The sequence below is a fragment of the Trachemys scripta genome, chromosome 1 (genome assembly GCF_013100865.1).
Source record: "Trachemys scripta elegans isolate TJP31775 chromosome 1, CAS_Tse_1.0, whole genome shotgun sequence".
Classification (NCBI taxonomy): domain Eukaryota; kingdom Metazoa; phylum Chordata; order Testudines; family Emydidae; genus Trachemys; species Trachemys scripta.
In genome coordinates this window covers 229,567,289-229,574,011 of record NC_048298.1, presented here as the reverse complement: position 1 = coordinate 229,574,011, position 6,723 = coordinate 229,567,289, and the positions used below count along the sequence as shown (strand labels likewise).

At 51.4% G+C, this 6,723-nt stretch overlaps 1 protein-coding gene across 4 annotated transcripts in view; it reads left to right on the top strand.

Annotated features, from left to right (window-relative positions):
* The first annotated feature begins 1,427 nt into the window (after window positions 1-1,427).
* LOC117870689 (inosine-uridine preferring nucleoside hydrolase-like) overlaps window positions 1,428-6,723 on the top strand; it is a 56,989-nt gene continuing 51,693 nt past the window's right edge. Inside the window, exon 1 of one of the 4 annotated variants that reach the window (XM_034757935.1) lies at window positions 1,428-1,751. The gene's annotated coding sequence lies outside the window, so the exon portion shown is untranslated. The remainder of the gene's footprint in view (window positions 1,752-6,723) is intronic. The other 3 variants (XR_004644021.1, XM_034757934.1, XM_034757933.1) reach the window with 3 other exon arrangements.

Here is a 6,723-nt window from a genome sequence, read left to right as displayed (position 1 = left end):
CACAGCCTTCCCTACCCGACCCTCCATACAGTTTTGCACCCCGGTATGGCCCTTGGGCCAAAAAGTTTGCCCACCCCTGATTTAGATTGCAAACCTCTGTGGACAGGGATTGTCTTGGTTTTTGTTGTGGCTGGCACAAAGGGGCTCCAGTCTCAGTTGTGGCCTTTATATGGGCTCTCTCCTTGGCAGTGAACTCTGCACAACCAGGGCAGCAGTTACTCCTGAGGGCATTCTGAGCAAAAAAAATAAAAATTCTGCACACAATATTTTAAAATTCTGCAAATTTTATTTGTCAAATAAATGTGGGGCTCCAACATGGCATTGGGGAGCACAGGCCACTGGCTGCACAGAGGTGGGATATCACTGTTCAGCTCCCCCCCAGGACACGGACTTTGCGATGAGGCTGCACCCAACTCTGACACTGCACAAGGACAGAGCCTGCCCCAGAAACACCCCAGGGCCCTGCCCCTCCGTGTCAGGTGCACCAGGCATGAGCAGGCAGGTTCAGCAAGGCAGGCTCCAAGTGTGGAGGGGAGCTGCTTAGTGTGGGGGGATCCAGGTGTGGGTTAAAAGAGTTCTGTGTGGGGCAATCTGGGTGCAGGCGGCTCAGTGGGGGAATCTGGGTGTAACAGTAATAGGACTCTGCAGGGGGGGTCCAGGTGAAGGTGGTTGGGGCTCAGCAGGGGAGGGGATCCAGATGCTGGGGGGAGTTGGGCGTAGTGGAGTGGGGATCCAGGTGCAATTGGTTGGGATTCGGTAGGGTGTGGCTCCAGGTGCGGGTGGCTTGGGGTGGTGCAGGGGGAGTGGGGCTCAGGGACGGTTCTGGGTGCAGGGAGGTGAGGCTCAGTGGGAGGATCCGGGTCTGAGGGAGTCTGGATGCACAGTGGTTGGGTGGATGGGGGAGCAGCTCCCTAGTACAAGGATCCTTCCCCCTGCAGCTGAGGAGCGATGGGTGCAGGAAGTGGTGGGGAGGGGGGCGGAGAGTTTGTAGAGCTTCCTACAGCCAGGGGAGAAATCTGGGGGTGGGTCTGACACGGCCCCAGATGCCGGGCAGGGAAAGAGGAAGTCCCGTCCTCCCCATCCAGGACTAGCCAGGACTAGCATCTGAGCCTGGTGCAGGGTAGGAACCACCAGCCGGGTCTTCCCCAGTCCCAACCTATGGCCCACAGTAATTTACCTCTCTGCTGGCTGCCCTGGGCACCCGAAACATACTGCTGGGGTGGGTCTCGTGACCGCTCTTGTGGCTTCCCCATCAGAAAGTCATTTTTCTGCAGGGAAGCAAAGAAATCTGTGGGGGACTTAAATTCTGCACATGCACAGTGGTGCAGGATTCACCCAGGAGTACCTGGTGCTGCATGGTCTGGCCCCGAGTCCAACTGTAATATAAAGTAATAATTATGAGAATGTGCAAAGTTAGGCCCTGAATCTGTGGAAAAAAATCTAGAACATGGTAGGATTGATAGTTATCTGACATCTATTTTTATTGTGCAGGAAAACTGAGAAGTGCAAAGGTCTGAACTTTCAAATGTATTATATACTCAATGGAATTTCATCTTATGTCAACACATTGAGTAAAGAGTGAAAAGAGTCCCAAGTTCATATACAACACTACACCCACACGGCTTCTGTTTTCAGCAAATTATGAATTAACTGGTATGTTATAAAGTTCTCTACTTCCAGATCAAATTCCAACATACTTGAAAAGCAGCAAGCATAACACCAGATTTGAAAAATAGCACAAAACATACCAGGTAACTATATGCTAATTTAATGTCAGTTGTGGGGATATTGTTGGAAATTTAATATAAGATCACCTTGAAGAGAAGTAACATGACATAATAACATAGATATAGTTTTGAGAAGGAAAAGCCATGCTTGACTAATTTACTTGCATTGTAAATCTGTGTGTTATAAGGTTCCAGAACAGTATGTCTGTCAACAGAGTACTAATGGTCACCTTTCAGTTGTAACTATGTGGAACGAAAACTATTTTAGGTCCTTAAAATGATAGCTTCTCTAGCTGGGAGGCTTGCCAGGTGGGTATCTCTAAAGATCACTTTCGGGAGCTGTCTTGTTTCTATTCTAAGCTTAATAAATGTGTGGTTTTTTTTTTAACCAAATACAAATAAAGGAGACAGCATGAATCAGCTTTCCAAAGCATGTTGTTAAATGATGTAATCTTGTTTTTAGGCCGGGTCTGTGCAGTTATTTTTAACCAATTTAACTCTTTTGGTTATAGGGTTGATTTTATTACTGGTATAGTTAAATCAGTACATCCCCTAATGAGGATGCTGTTCTACTGGTAAAGTTTTTTAGCATAAATTTGTGGGAATACACTATACTGCCATAAGTGTGAATTTGTGGGGATAAACCATACTGTTTAAACATGTATATACTAGGCAATTGCTCTGCTTTAACTACATCAGTTTCAAAAGGAGATAACAGTTTTTCTGTTGCTAAGATCAGTCCTTAATCATCTCCGTGTGACTCAATGGCTGCTGTGGCCCAGGCACATATCTGGAGAAGGTTGATGTTGAATGCTGTTAGCCATGGTACTATGAAGTTTGTAACAGGTTTGAGGTAATCAGTCCCTGTCTGAATGTGAATGTGGTGGCAACACTGGCCCTACCATCCACAGAACAGCAGTGAGCTCTGGGCAGGCCACCAGCTAACGCGTGACAGATTCTTTGCTGGGCCATGGGGTGGGGAGGCCTGCTCACATGCATGATGGAGGGTGTGACTGGGAGTGATGGGGGAGGGCGGCTTGCTGCCCCATGAGTGATGGGGGAACTGGTTAAGTGGGTACGGTGCTGGGGTGCCTTGCTGTATGATGGGGGGGGCTGGGTGCATGACTGGAGTGATGGGGGTGGCCAGACTGATGGAGGGAGGGTGGGGCCAGGGTGATGTGGGTGCTTTGCTGGGCGGGGGGTAATTAAGGGCCCTTGCATGGCCCTAGGGCAGAGCCTGAGGCAGGAACTTTGCCATTCTGTAGAACGACCTGACAGCAGGTGCGTCTACATGGCACCGAGACACCCGGAGCGGCCCTGTGCCAACCGACTCGGGCTCCTGGGGTTGTTTCATTGCTCAGAGTGCAGGCTGCAGCCTAAATCCCAATGTCTACACTGCAATGACCCAGCCCGCATGAGCAGGCCCGGGCCGACCCACCCGCACTGCTCCGAGGAGCGGCTGCCCTTGATGCAGAAGGGGACCGGGGGCCGCATCGCGGCAGCAAACCCGCGCCTGGCGCTGGGGGGCGAGGCGGGGGCCGTAGCTGGGCCAGCACCTGCCGCTGGACCACTGCTCAGGCGCGCGACCAGCCACCCCCTCGCCCCTCCCATCTGCACGCCGAACGAGCGCATCCGCGCGACTCCTGCCCCCCGGGCAACGAGCGCGCGCCGGCCGGGGTGTTAGCTCACGTGACCCCCTGCTCGGCTCTCCCACCACTGGCGAGACGAGAATCGCGGGACCGGCTCTGGATTTCGGCCGCAACGCGTGTGGGACACGGACGTCGCCCAGCGGGCTGGGCTCCCGGAGGGGCGGGGCCGGCCCCTCTCTGGAGCCCAGCGCTCGGGCCCCGCTGCCTCTGTGAGGGGCGCCGCGTGCGGGACTCTTCCCTACGGAGGGAATCGGGGCGTCTTCGGCCGCGGGAAGCGCCCCCCCCCCCCCCCACGGCCCCTGAGTCCCGAGACGCCCCCGCTGAGAGAAACGCGCCGCCCTGTTTTGACCTCGGCAACTGAAATCTGCCGGCGCTGAGCAGGGGGCTGTGTGGTTGTTGCGTACCCAGAACTGGGCCCGAGATGGCAAACAGGGGGTTCGTCGCCCGGTGTGCTTGGCACCAATAAAGACCCCGAGGGGAGAAAGCAAGCCAAGTTTATTTCAGAGCTCTGAAATGGCACTAGGAGACCAGCATGTCTCAAATCCAGTGCAACAAATACAAACAACTTTTACCTTTTATACTTCAAACTGTTTGCATACATCTCTTTGTCTGGCTGTTCCCCCTTCCCCCTCCCTTCCAGACAACAGCTCTACATAAGCTTGTGAGGAAACTTTCTCAGTCTTTATGACCTTGGATTAGATGCCTGCAAACTAACTACCCCTCCTTTTCCCCCCCGCTCCTTATCTCTATTATTTCTGCTAGTGTGAATGAAACTGCAGCCATCTGCTAGAAACGCTGACCAATACATTTCTGCTTCAGCCTGCTTCAGAGCATGTAAGCAGTTAGCATAGAAGTAGGTGAGAGTCCCCAAGATGGAGTCACTGTGGTTCACAGACCCAGAGCAAAAAAGCTTCATCGGCACTTTTGGCCTTCCACTCTCCCGAGTTACCTGGTAGCTATGCCTAGTGGACCCCAACAATCCCTCCTTTGAGAACACTCAACAAACCTTTGTCAGAGTTTTCTCATACTCTAAAGAGAGAATGCGATTAAGCTCCATGCAATCAGGATTATCAATGAGAGGGTATAAGGGAACTTCTGGGGTATGGGAGGTACAAATCTTACGTATGAGCACTTTACAGCAAATGAGCAAAAGAACAAGAACAAAACATATCACCACAGCTGTGAGCAAGATGCAAACAATGCTTCCCCCTATATCCCCTAGTTCTCCTAAACCAGGTATCCAACCCCAAAGGGAATCCAAAATAGTGGGTTCTCTTTCCTGGGCCTTCCACTGGTTAAAGGCCCGTTCAGCTGACAAGATGTGCTTGTTAATGTCCTGTGAAAACTCTGGGACATAGGTACAACACTCTTCTCCAATAAGGGCACAGACCCCGCCTCGTGAGGTTAACACATAATCTAGGGTCTGACGGTTCTGTAAAGCCAGCAGTCGAAGCTGGTACAGCTCAGAACTTATGCTTTTCTCTATGGCTAGGGTATCATTGGCAAAAACCAATGCTCAGGGTTCTCGCAGGGAGTGCGCTGTGGCTGTTCAGAGAGATCACCAGGCATTCCCAGTGACCCTTACTGTCTTTTGAATAACAGCTTAAGTCCCAAATCGTCATTAGCAGTCTTCTCCGCAGGCTGGACAGTCCACTGTTCAGGAGCGGGTACTGCTTTCAGTCGAGAATGATGAAACCAGTTCTTGTATCCTTCGACCTTTGCCGTTGTGTGGGTGACAAGCAGGATGGTGTGGGGTCCCTTCCACTTCTCTTGGAGAGGCTCGTCCTTCCAGGTCCGCACGAGAACGGAGTCACCAGGCTGCAGGGAGTGGACCGGAGTATCCAGCAGAAGAGGCTGTGAATCTTTGGTGTACTGTGAAGAGAAGAAAGAACAGCAAACAGAGAGCACATGTACTGAGACAAGAAACCACACCCCACTTCCCATTCCCCTGCCAGAACTGGGGAACCATTCATAGGCCATGCTCTTCCAAACATAATCTCGAAGGGACTAAGCCCTATCCTACCCTTAGGGAGAGCACGAATGCGAAGTAACACAAGGGGCAAAGCATCAGGCCACTTAAGAGAGGCCTCCTGACAGACCTTTGAGAGGTGTCGCTTGAGTGTCTGATTTGTGCGTTCCACTACTCCACTGGCTTGTGGTTGCCAGGGTGTGTGGAGCTTCCAGGGGATTTGCAGAGCACTTGATATCTTTTGAACAATTTGAGATGTGAAGTGTGTTCCATTATCAGATTCCATCCACTGAGGAAGGCCGAAGCGAGGAATGATTTCCTTGACAAACTTAAGAGCCACTGTCTTGGCAGTGTTGTTGCGGCATGGGAAGGCCTCAGGCCATCCACTGAATCGATCCACTAAGACGAGAAGGTACCTGTACCCTTGGGTCCTGGGAAACTCAGTAAAGTCTATTTGCCACACTAATCCTGGGCCTGGGGTAGATTCCAGGGTGGCTGGTGGCACTGCTACTCCTGGTCGAGGGTTATTCTTTTGGCAGATTAAACATTCAGCCTGTACCTGTGATGCTAGGGGTTTAAGTCCAGAGGTTAGAAAATATTTATTCATGAGCTGGGTAAGAGCCTCTCTGCCTGCGTGTGTGGTTTGATGCAGTTTCTGCAACACTGGTCGAATCAAGCCCTTGGGCAGGAGGATTTTTCCCTCTGTGGAATAAAGCCATCCCTCCTTTTCCTGGAGACCGAGACTGTCAGCCAGGTTTCTGTCCTCTTGGGAGTACTGAGGGGCTGCAAGCTCACCCACTGATGGGATGAGGGTATGCATTTGGGCATTCTCCTCAGTTGCTGATTTCAGGGTAGCAGCACACTTAGCTTCCCTGTCTGCTCTGGCATTACCCTTGGATACACCTTGATCTTCCCTTTGATGAGCTTTGCAATGCACCACTGCTATTGCTGAGGGGAGTTGTATCGCTTCTAAAAGCCGGAGAATTTGAGACCCATGCTTGACCGGAGAACCTTGGGCTGTTAGCATTCCCCTTTGCTTCCACAAACCAGCGTGAGCATGCAATACCCCAAAAGCATACTTTGAGTCAGTAAAGATATTAACCCGTTTGTCTTTTGCCAGCTCGAGTGCACAAGTTACGGCCACTAGTTCAGCAAGTTGGGCAGATGTCTCAGCAGGTAAACTCTCAGCTTCCACGGTGTCATAACTATAAAGGGAAGGGTAACAGCTGTCCTGTGTACAGTACTATAAAATCCCTCCTGGCCAGAGACTCCAAAATCCTTTTCCCTGTAAAGGGTTAAGAAGCTCAGGTAACCTGGCTGGCATCTGACCTAAAGGACCAATAAGGGGACAAGATACTTTCAAATCTTGGGGGGGGGA